The sequence below is a fragment of the Gorilla gorilla genome, chromosome 6 (assembly GCF_029281585.2).
Source record: "Gorilla gorilla gorilla isolate KB3781 chromosome 6, NHGRI_mGorGor1-v2.1_pri, whole genome shotgun sequence".
Classification (NCBI taxonomy): Eukaryota; Metazoa; Chordata; class Mammalia; order Primates; family Hominidae; genus Gorilla; species Gorilla gorilla.
Window position 1 is genome coordinate 51,019,612 of NC_073230.2, and position 12,176 is coordinate 51,031,787.

The 12,176-nt window shown below is 43.2% G+C and overlaps 1 protein-coding gene and 1 pseudogene across 7 annotated transcripts in view; both read right to left on the reverse strand.

Moving 5' to 3' along the window:
• The window catches only part of SUGCT (succinyl-CoA:glutarate-CoA transferase), a 732,345-nt gene that overhangs the window by 713,509 nt on the left and 6,660 nt on the right, over positions 1-12,176 (reverse strand). The window lies entirely within an intron of this gene.
• LOC101151327 (tRNA (guanine(6)-N2)-methyltransferase THUMP3-like) lies at positions 281-2,916 on the reverse strand (annotated as a pseudogene).

Genomic DNA, 12,176 nt, shown 5'->3' on the forward strand with positions numbered 1-12,176 from the left:
ACAAAAAACTATAATATTAAAAAAAATGTTTTAAGCCTGAAAATAAAACGTTCTACACCCAAATCTCAGAGCGTTTTACTAGGCTTTTCACTAGGCATCTTTAAAAGCATTTTAAGCAAAATACTAATTGCCCAAAATACAAAACAGTGCCAAGGAAAAGCTCTGCTTTCTCATGAGACTTTTTCAATCCCATTACATTACATTACATTCACATCTTTTGCCAACTAGAGTGAAGAGCTCTGAACAGGTTTAAAGAGTGCACACTGCACTTTTTTAAATACTATTTTGCTCTCAAAGCAAGTTCTTCATGCTGACATTTCCAGTGTTGGGAAGTACGAGTACTATTAGTTATCTTCAATCTTTGCATTACCAGAGCTCCTGTTTCTCCATCTTGTTCTGAAGGATGAACAAAAGCTTGAGGTGTACATTTCAAAATATAAACTGCAGCACAAAGACCCCCAATGTTCACCCGAACTGTATCCACTTTTCACCATACACATCACATGCCAGATAATGCTTTGGTAAAGCATTTCGCGTCCTGAGTACATCGTACAGCTTGGCCTGTTGTAGGTGTACACAGACACAACTCATCTCCCATAGGCAAGCTGGATGAAGGTTCCAGTTTCTCTTCTTGGATCCCATCCTTTTTCCAAATGGCAAATCTGCCACAGTAATATCCACAGAGCCAGTTCTTAATGGCAGATTGCATTTATCCCATTGAACAGCATCTATGGGCAAGCTTCCGGATGGTTAGCCTTCTTTAATTTGGCTCTTGGTCAATAAAGATGTGATGTTGTTTGCTGCTCTATTCACAACCAGAGGATTATTATCACCAGAATATAACGTGAAAACATTAAGTAGTCCCCTCTATTGGTATTGCCCCTGTTCCACACATTGGATCAACTATTATAACATAAGGTAGCAGACCACAGAGGCTGAGTATCCCAGGGGTAAGAGTTGATAGGTCCAAAATGTGCCCATAGGTCCAAAATGTTGATAGGTACAAAAGAGTCATAGGTCCAAAATGTGTGATACGTCTTCAGTGGAGACTCGCTTTAGTCAATGCCATGCCCACAGTGATTTCATTATCATGGATATTCAAAAGAATTGCAACATCAAATTGGTCATGTCGGCCTTCCACTTAAAATAGCCTTAAACATCACCCCCAGAATCTCTTCCAGCCTCATTTGAGGGAAAGCAGTGTTTCTCTCCTACTCTGTTGCACATGACTCTATACTTTACACTTGAGGCTCAGTTTCTTCTTTTTTGCTTTCATCAGTCTCATCTCTGCAAGATGCCAAATCATCACCTACTAATGTTGCTATCTCCTTTGATGGCTGGAGTTTCACAATAATCTAAGATGTGTGAATCTAAAACATTGTAGTGAATGAACTCTTTTTTTTAACATCTCTTTCATCTGTTTGGACTTCTTGTCATCAGGAACCTTCCTTTTACTTGAATTCTGAATCATCTTTTTGAGCTTTGTTTTTGTTTGTTTGTTTGTTTGTTCCTTAAAATCAACATTAATTGGCTGGGTGCAGTGGCTCACGCCTGTAATCCCAGCAGTTTGGGAGGCCGAGATGGGCAGATCACAAGGTCAGGAGTTCGAGACCAGCCTGGCCAATATGGTGAAAACCCGTCTCTACTAAAAACACAAATACAAAAATTAGCCGGGCATGGTGGTGGGTGCTTGTAGTCCCAGCTACTCAGGAGGCTGAGGCAGGAGAATCACTTGAACCAGGGAGGTGGAGGTTGTGCAGTGAGCCAAGATCACACCACTGCACTACAGCCTGGCCAACACAGCAAGACTCCATCTCAAAAAAAAAAACACCTTAATTTTCCATAAAATTAAAGTGTTTGACCACGGGAGTTTTCCAGCCAAGTCTTCAAAATCCTTTAGAATTTCTTTGTTTTTCTAAACTAGTAATCTTAAAACTCCTGAACAACCACAAATAAGTTATCAACCGATCTCGGACAATAAACCTAAGCCAAATTTTCACTGAAATGACAAAATATATCTTGCCATGGTCTCTGCTGATTGTATGGTGACCCCAATTTGTCTCTCACTTCTTCCACAGCTGTTTGCTCAAAGCTGGCTCCAATAGTTGAAATCACCTTGATGAAAACTAAAACAGTGAGAAAGTTACAACAGAGAAAGGGATCTGACCTAACCGACTCCATCTTGCTTCTAACCTCCAGGCTGCCCTTGTTTATTCCTGGGCATAGGCTGAACTATCTTTGGGTGGAACTTAAAGTTGAACTTTGAAACAAAGTCAGTAAAAGTCCTTTCCCAAAACAAATCTCTTACTTGCCTGGGGACCAGACTGCCTTTGTAAAACTAACAAATTATCCACAAGATTAGAAATTATGGTTTAGGAGTTATGCACCCAGAGGCTGCAAGATTCTGAACCTTCCCAGTTGCTCTTAGGGATAACATCACTATTGTAAAACCTAACACTGGTGCTGAGGATATTTCCTAGACCCTGCGTTCTGATGCACCAGCTGGTGCCACCCAGACCAATAATCTGGCTCAACCTGTTCTGTGATCCCACCCAGAAACAAAAGAAAGCTAGAAAAACCCACTTTGACCCCCGGTGACTTCATCTCTGACCCATCCAATGAGCACTCCCTACCCTCTGGCTCCCAACCTGCCAAGTTATCCTTAGAAAACCTCAGTCTCCAAATTTTAAGGGAGACTGATTGGAGTAATAAATCTCCAGTCTCTTGTACAGCTGGCTATGCATGAATTAAACTGTATCTGGGCCACTGGGCAAAATGAATGCACTGGGCAGTTACATAGTGACTTGAGGAAGCTAAACTCACCTCTGAGGTCACTTTCTGTCACTTGTGCAGACCTCTGGTTCTCATGCAGGTTTACAACTAGGAGCTGTTAGTGGCTTCTTGAATGTCAGACATGTTGGCAGTGCTTCCAAGATCCCTAACACTGTCCCAGGCTCTAGGATCCAAGGATGGCCATGAGGAGAGATTTTGGAAATATCTATACTATCCTCGTGCCAATGCCAGGCATATACAATAGTGTTTAACACTAATTCAATTTCTGTGCCTAAGGAGCTCACAGTCATTGTGAATACAATCTTCATCTAAAAAAGGCAGCTGAAGCCAGTGAAAAGGACATGTCCGGCTGCCACACAGATGCTTTCAGCTCCAGCATTCCACTGGCCTCATGTGCTCAGGTCACACGACTGGAAGCCACCTCCAGTTCTTAACTTTTCTAACTCTAGGTAATCCAAGATAAAACTTTGTTTTTTTATTTTGTTTTGTTTTGTTTTTAGAGACGGAGTCTCACTCTGTCACCTGGCTAGAATGCAGTGGCGTGATCTCGGCTCACTACAACCTCCGCCTCCCGGGTTCAAGCGATTCTCCTGCCTCAGCCTCCCAAGTAGCTGGTACTACAGGTGCACACCACCACGCCTAGCTAATTTTTTTGTGTGTATTTTAGTAGAGACAGGGTTTCACCATGTTGGCCAGGATGGTCTCAATCTCCTGATCTTGCAATCCGCCCGCCTCAGCCTCCCGAAGTGCTGGGATTACAGGCGTAAACCACGGTGCCCAGCCAAGATAAAACTTTCTCCCTTTCTCTTCATCTCTTCTCTCCTGAATTCATCATCATATACATGGTAATTCCCTGGCTAAGGCCTAGGAATGTAACTGCCCAAGGGGTTCACCTTGCCCACTGTCTAGATAGAGCCGATTCATCAAGACAGGGGAATTGCAATCCAGAAAGAGTAATTCACGCAGAGCTGGCTGAACGGAAGACCGGAGTTTTATTATTACTCAAATCAGTCTCCCCAGCATTCAGGGAGCAGAGTTTTGTTTTGTTTTGTTTTGTTTTGTTTTTTTGTGCGTAGTTTCGCTCTTGTTCTCCAGGCTGGAGTGCAATGGCTGATCTCGACTCAATGCAATGTTCCCAACCTGGGTTCAAGTGATTCTCCTGCCTCAGCCTCCCGAGTAGCTGGGATTACAGGTGCCCACCACCTCGCCCAGCTAATGTTTTTTGTATTTTTAGTAGAGATGTGGTTTCACTATGTTGGCCAGGCTGGTCTTAAACTCCTGGCCTCAAGTGATCCGCCTGCCTTAGCCTCCCAAAGTGCTGGGATTACAGGCGTGAGCCACCGTGCCCGGCCCAGCGAGCAGAGGTTTTAAGGATAACTTGGTGAGGACTGGGGGAGCCAGTGAGCCAGGAGTGCTGATTGCTCAGAATGAAGTCATAGGGAGTCAGAGCTGTCTTCTTGATCAGTCAGTTCCTGGGCGGGGGCCACAAGATCAGATGAGCCAGTTTATTGATCTAGGTGGGGCCAGCTGATCCATCAAGTGCAGGGTCTGCAAAATATCTCAAGCACTGATCATAGGAGTAGTTCTGGGAGGGTCAGAATCTTGTAGCCTCCGGCTGCATGACTCCTAAACCATAATTATTTTTTTGAGGCAGGGTCTCACTCTGTTGCCCAGGTTGGAGTGCAGTGGCGTGATCTTGGCTCACTGCAACCTCCGCCTCTTGGGTTCAAGCCATTCTCCCACCTCAACCTCCTGAGTAGCTGGGAGTACAGGGACACACCAGCACACCCTGCTAATTTTTGTAATTTTTTGTTTGTTTTGAGACAGAATTTTGCTCTTGTTGCCCAGGCTGGAGTGCGATGGCGCGATCTCAGCTCACTGCAACCTCCGACTCCCAAGTTCAAGCAATTCTCCTGCCTCAGCCTCCTGAACAGCTGGGATTACAGGCGCCTGCCATCATGCCTGGCTAATTTTTTGTATTTTTAGTAGAGATGGGGTTTCACCATGATGGCCAGGCTGGTCGTGAACTCCTGACCTCAGGTGATCCACCCGCCTCGGCCTCCCAAAGTGCTGAGATTACAGGCGTGAGCTACCACGCCCGGCCGATTTTTATATTTTTAATAGAGACAGGGTTTCATTATGTTGGCCAGGCTGGTCTCGAAATCCTGGCCTCAGTTGATCCACTTGCCTCCCAAAGTGCTGGGATTATGGGCATGAGCCACCGCGCCCAGCCCTAAAGCATAATTTCTAATCTTATGGCTAATGCTAGTCCTACAAAGGAAATCTAGTCCCCAGACAAGAAGGAGGTATGCTTTGGGAAAGGGCTGTTACAGTCTTTGTTTAAACTATGAACTATAAACTAAGTTTCTCCTAAAGTTAGTTCAGCCTACACCCAGGAATGAACAAGGACAGCTTGGAGGTTAGAAGCAAGATGGAGTCAGTTAAGTTAGATCTCTCATTATCTCAGTCATAATTTTGCAAAGGTGGTTTCAGGAAGACCCTAGCTACATTTATAGAAATCCAGTGTTTAAGGTTGTATCTCCAAATCTTTAAATCTAAAATAAGCTACATGCTTATTTTACTTTTCAAAGAATGGACTGTGTTGGGACTCAAAAACTGAGACCCCAAAATATGGCACATTGACATGCTGAATTAAAGGAGAAACCTCAAGGACTCTCCAAGGTTCCCCACCCCTACCATCTCTTCTAAAGAAGTTTAAGATTTTTATCTGCCAAAACTCCAGGGTCACCCACCAAAGAAGAACAACTGTTTTTTCCTCCCCTCCCTGGAAGACCAAGAATGTAATCAGAACTGAACAGGCCCTTTCAGAAGATAAAGCCTGTCTGTCAGACTCATTCAAATTCTAAAGAGAACTATTTACCAGTTAATCTCCATCCGCATCCATTCATTCTCCCTAGCAATCCTTTATTTCCCCCAACAGAGTTCCTCTTCTCTCCCGGTTCCCATAACCTCTTTCATCAGAATCCAATCCCCCATTCTTTCTGTAACTTCAAGATGGTATAGGAGCTCATAAACCTCATCATGGGGTTGGGTCTTCATTCTGTTTTTTTTTGGGGGGGGGAGGTTTCTTTTCTTTTTTTTTTTTTTTTTTTTTGAGATGAAGTTTTGCTCTTGTTGCCCAGGCTGGAGTGCAATGGCGCCATCTCGGCTCACTGCAAACTCTGCCTCCCAGGTTCAAGTGATTCTCCTGCCTCAGCCGCCTGAGTAGCTGGGATTACAGGCATGTGCCAGCAAACCTGGCTAATTTTGTATTTTTAGTAGAGATGAGGTTTCTCCATGTTGGTCAGGCTGGTCTCCAACTCTCGACCTCAGGTGATCCGCCCACCTCAGCCTCCCAAGGTACTGGGATTACAAGCATGAGCCACCGCACCCGGCCAGGTTTTACCTTTCCACAACTGACAGTCCATTCATATTTTTTAGGAAACATAATTGCCTGTGTTAGATAGGAGTTCTAAATTTCTTTTCAAAGAATCAGTATGTCAGTATGTTCAATTCTTTGCCTTCTACTTTTAAACTTAACTTCCTCATAAAGCAACCTTTTTCGATTACCTGCTCCACCCTGACTCATCCCGATTACCTGATTACCTACTCCACCCTGACTCATTCCGATTTCCTGCTCTCTCATAACCATTTTTCCTGCCAAACCACTCACCCTGTCACTCTCTTTAAATTAGCCAGTCAGAGTTAGTTTAGCCTGTGCGGTCTAACCCTAGCCAATAGGGGAACAACACAGCAGCAGGGGCCACATGCATCAGGGATAAGCTCCCCTTCCCCTCCCTTGTCCAAGTGTGTGCTCACCATTGCTCCAACTGTAAGGGCATACCCTTCTACAGAAGTACATTGCCTTGCTGAGAATTAAAAAGAAAATTTTATAGTCGAGTGCTATTTCTTTTGCAGCACAGAAACTTTATTTATAACAATTTGGGGGCTCTCCTGTGATTACATTCCCCTCTGGGGGTGGTCTCTGGTTCTCTCTCATGAGGAGGTCCGCCCCGCCCCCTTGTGGCGGCCTCAGGGGTGAGAACTCAGGACCCACCCAGTGGGAGGAATAACCCGAGCTCTCAGCAACGCGGAGAGAAACTGGCCAGCAACCTAGCTTAAAGAATCCTCACATACTGTGGTGACAACTCTGTGCACAGACCAAGGAAGGAGAAGCCGCAGGAGCGGGTAAAGTATTTCCTTGCTGGTCGGGACTAAGGAAAAAGCTGCGGGGTGGTAAAGCATTCCTTGGTTAGGACATACCAAGGAGAAAGAAACCGCAGGGACAGTAAAGCATTCCTTAGTTGGGACTAGGGAAAGAAAGCCACAGGATGTGGTGAAGTATTCCTTAGTCGGGATGTCTTGGAGGTTAAAAAGAGGTGAGAAATCCCCATTGAAGGGGGGGTTAACCTCAGAAAGAGGTGAGAAATCCCCATGATGGGGGGTTGAACCTCAGAAAGAGGTGAGAAATCCCCATGATGGGGGGTTGAACCTCAGAAAGAGGTGAGAAATCCCCATGTTGTGAGGGTTGAACCTCAAAAAGAGGTGAGAAATCCCCATGGGGAGGGGGTTGAACCTCATACAAACCTCCAGTAGTAAGAAAAATATTCAGAACTCCCCTTTCCTTTCTTCTCTGGGGAAGAAAGAGTAGGTCCACTCCTGCTGGTCCCTCCCCTAGCGGAAGGGGAAGGAGAGGGGAGAACAGCAGCATAAGCGGCTGGCAGAGACAGGGAAAGACCAGCAGAGAGGAAAGAGAGGGAGAGAGAGAGAGAGAGTGAGGAGAGAGAGAGAGAGAAGAAAGAGAGAGAAAGAGAGGCAGAGAGAAAGAGGAAGAGACAGACAAAGAGGGAATCAAAGAGAGAGAAAGAGACAGAAAGTCAAAGAGAGGAAGAAAGAAGGAGAGAGATAGAAGTAGCAAAGAGAAAACAGTGTACCCTATTCCTTTAAAAGCCAAGGTAAATTTAAAACCTATAATTGAAGGTCTTCCCTGTGACCCTATAACACTCCAATACCACCTTGTTGTCTGTTGGGAACAGGCCCCAAAATCTGGCCATAAACTGGCCCCAAAACTGGCCATAAACAAAATCTCTGCAGCACTGTGACATGCTGGTGATGGCCTTGATGCCCACGCTGGAAGGTTTACCGGAATGAGGGCAAGGAACACCTGGCCCACCCAGGGTGGAAAACCGCTTAAGGCATTCTTAAACCACAAACAATAGCATGAGCGATCTGTGCCTTAAGGACATGTTCATGCTGCAGATAACTAGCCAGAGCCCATCCCTTTATTTCCAGCCCAACCCTTTGTTTCCCATAAGGAATACTTTTAGTAAATCTTATGACTGACTTGCTGTCAATAAATATGTGGGTAAATCTCTGTTCAAGGCTCTCAGCGCTGAAGGCTGTGAGACCCCTAATTTCCCACTCCACACTCTATATTTCTGCGTGTGTGTCTTTACTTCCTCTAGCGCCACTGGGTTAGGGTCTCCATGACTGAGCTGGTCTCAGCAGTTGTCACTGTAAACAAGGGCGTAGCCCGAAAGCAGCATTGAGGCCACTGACAACCTGAGGCCACTGATTAGCCTTCCTAATCAAAAATCCTTAACCCAGTAACCTGCGGATGGCCCAAATGCATTCAATCTGTAGCGGCAACTGCTTTGCTAGCAAAAGAAAGTAGAAAAATAACTTTCAGAGGAAACCTCATCATGAGCACAGCTCATCAGGTCAGAACTATACTAAGTCAAAAAAAAAAAGCAAAAAAGGTAGCTTACTGACTCAAGAACCTTAAAGTATGAGGCTATTCTGTTAGAAAAAGATGATTTAACATTAACCACTGAAAATTCTCTTAACCCAGCAGGTTTCCTAACAGGGGATCTAAATCTTAATTACCATACAAAGGTCTGACCAGACCTAGGAGGAACTCCCTTCAGGACAGGAGGATAGATGATTCCTCCCGGGTGATTGAGGGAAAAAGACACAATGGGTATTCAGTAAGGGATAAGGAAACTCTAACAGAAGCCAGTTAGGAAAATTGCCTAATAATTGGTCTGCTCAAACATGCCAGCTGTTTGCACTCAGCCAAGCCTTGAAGTACTTACAGAATCAGGAAGGAGCCATCTATATCTCAATTCTAAGTTAATATGGACTGAACAGGGTCTTATTAATAGCAAAGAATAATTGAAATCCCAAATTCACAAGGTTTTCAACAAAAGTAAAGTTTGCTAAAAGTTAACAGTGTAACATGTATTATCCTAACTTCCAATCTTGTGGCCTTAGACTAGTCCACAGACATGAAGGAAGTTCACTTTGGAAAAGAATGGTTATTATCTTTGAGAAAAAAAAAAAAAGTGGGGAGGAGAATTTATGTAAAAAGGAATGTTATATGGTAAATTCTTGTCCTAAAATAAATTAACTGGTTGTTTAAAGAAAGGGATGTTGCAACAAGTGAGAAAGCTGAGGCATGTCAAAGAATTGTCTGTGAAAGTCGTGAAAAAAAAGTTATAAAAAGGAATTTATGCAAGAAATGTTGTATAATGTACAAGTAATTAGGCCTCTTGAATGTAAAACTATTGAAGAAACAGTTTATGTGCAAGGTGTGTAAGGAAAGTAAATATACTTTTGGTAAAAGGATTATAATGAGGCATAAGAATGTAGATTTTTACCTACATTAAAAGGTTAAAAAAAATTTTTGTTTTAAAGGTTTAAGCAAGTTTTGAAACATTAATTTTAAAGGAAATTCTGTTTGTAAACATATTGGCTAAAGTTAAAGGGGTATCATCCAGCTTTTCTGTAAATTGGACATTAAAATAAAAGCACAACAGGTTTTTCTTAAAGCACTAACCTTCTCTTTAACAAAAATTATACAAGGTCAAAAAGAGTCTATAAAAACCTTACCTTATGGTCAGACATTAAAAATTGGATAAATGTGTCTACAAGGTTTTATTAAAATTAAGTTTATCATTAATAGCACACTAATATAAAGGTGAAATTTAGCTTTTCTGGTATAAAAATCATACAGGAAGCATTGTCAAATATAAAATGGTATTTGGCTTTCTTTGGTCTAAAAACTAATAAAAATAGGTGCTAAAGGAAATTTCTCAGTAAGAAGACACCAAGGACTATAAAGTCCACTGCTGATGTCCCCACATTTAAAACAAAAGATCAACTTCTTAGAAATTATATACTTGGTTTATCTTCCACTTTCCTTTCCCTCAAAACTAAATGTCTTTTAGCACAGGTACCACTCCTAGAATTTCCGGTAAACCAGCACCAGCCTAAGGATCACCTTCTCATCAAAGGGTGGAAAGAAGGAAAACTCCAGCCAGCCTGGGAAGGACCCTACCTTGTGCTACTAACCACCTAGACTGCTGTTCTTACAGTGGGAAAGGGGATAGACTCATCACACCTGAGTCAAGAAAGCGCCACCCCCTCCAGAGTCATGGGCCATAGTCCCAGGGGAAAACCCTACCAAACTAAAGCAAAGAAAAATTTAACTCTCTTTCATCTATTCTATTACTCTTTCTTCTTTCCTCGCTCTATTGCTGACCATCTAGTTATTAACATAACCAAGTCAATTTCTCTTCAAACTATTGCATTTGATGCTTGCCTTGTTATACCCTGTGGGGACTTGCCAAGTCAAAGACAGCTCTCTACTTCAGAAAAGTACCTCTCTCCCTCCTGACTCTCCTGAGACTAGACATTAGTGAATTGGGACCACTTAATCCAGGGAGATTTTGGTAAAGACCCCAGTGTCAACCAGGAGTCTTGCCCCCCAGTGTAGAGCTTTTATGCCGTAGTTTGTCCAACATTCTGTGGACCACTAAAGAGCAAGGATGGACTGCCCCAACCAGCTTTTGTAATTTCCTAAAACCATATATTCATTTTACTAGAGGGACAGCCAACCCCCAACTGGGGGTCAGCTAAACCAGTGCATTCCAATACAGGTTATTATCTCGAACCCTCAAACTTCTTCCCCTTTTCTAAGCTGGTTCCCTTCTTTAAGCCAGTTTTATGGTATGGGGGCTGAGGTTTCAGGGACAGACCCTGTTGGATTCTTTCAAATGTGTTTCTTTGATCCCCCACTGCCTGCACCTTCCTCTAAGCCTTCTTCCAAAACCTCTCACAACTGAACAATTGCCACTCCTCCATCTAATGACAAGACCAAGATAGCTATCATACAAGTTAAAGACTTAAAACAAACTTCGGCAATTAAGACAGCATACCAAGATGCAAATGCCTGGTTGGAATGGATCAAATATTCCGTCTGCACGTTAAACAAAAGCAATTGTTATGCTTGTGCACACGGCAGGCCAGAGGCCCAGACTGTCCCCTTTCCACTAGGGTGGTCATCCAGTCAACCAGGCATGGGCTGCATGGTAGCTCTTTTCCAGGATTCTACAGCCTAGAGTAACAAGTTGTGCCATGCTCTCTCTCTGCTATATCCCAAAGTCCAGCATGCTGCGGGTCAGCCCCCAAGGGCCATCCAGCCTCCATCTTCCAAAACCAATTTTACCTCATGTCTCCAACAACCAAGGGAAAAATTTGGCATTCCTTGGAGACTTAACAGGATGCAGTGAAGTGCGGCACTTCCAAGAGCTGACCCATCAGTCTGCCCTTATTCATCCCTATGCGGATGTATAGTGGGATTATGGAGGACCTTTACTGGACACTCTGCCAAATAATTAGAGCAGTACTTACGCTCTAGTCCAACCGGCTATCCCTTTTACTCTGGCCTTTCATCAAGCAGAGGAAGGAAAAACCAGACATCGTAAAGCAAGAGAAGCCTCTTATGGGTCTTTCGACTCTCACATCTATTTAAATGCAATTGGAGTCCCACAGGGAATACCAGATCAATTTAAACCACAAAATCAAATAGCTACAGAATTTGAGTCAATATTTTGGTGGGTGACAATTAATAAAAATGTAGATTGGATAAACTACATCTATTACAACCAACAGCAATTTATTAACTATACTAGAGATGCTGTTAAAGGAATAGCTGATCAATTAGGGGCTACTAGCCAGATGGCTTGGGAAAATAGGATAGCCTTAGACATGATATTAGCAGAAAGAGGAGGAGTTTGCATCATGATTAAAACACAAATGTTGTACCTTCATCCCAAACAACACTGTCCCTGATGGAATTAAAAAGAAAATTTTATATTCCAGTGCTATTTCTTTTGTGGCACCAAACCTTTATTTATAACATGGGCTACTGGAGTCAGACCCTGTCTCAAAAAAAAAAAAAAAGAATTCCCTCTCCCTCAATCTTCATATATTACCTGTAAATGTGATAAGAAGCACACTTTCTTTTTTTTTTTTTTTTTGAGATGGAGTCTTGCACTGTCTGTCGCCCAGGCTAGAGTGCAATGGCACAATCTCAGCTC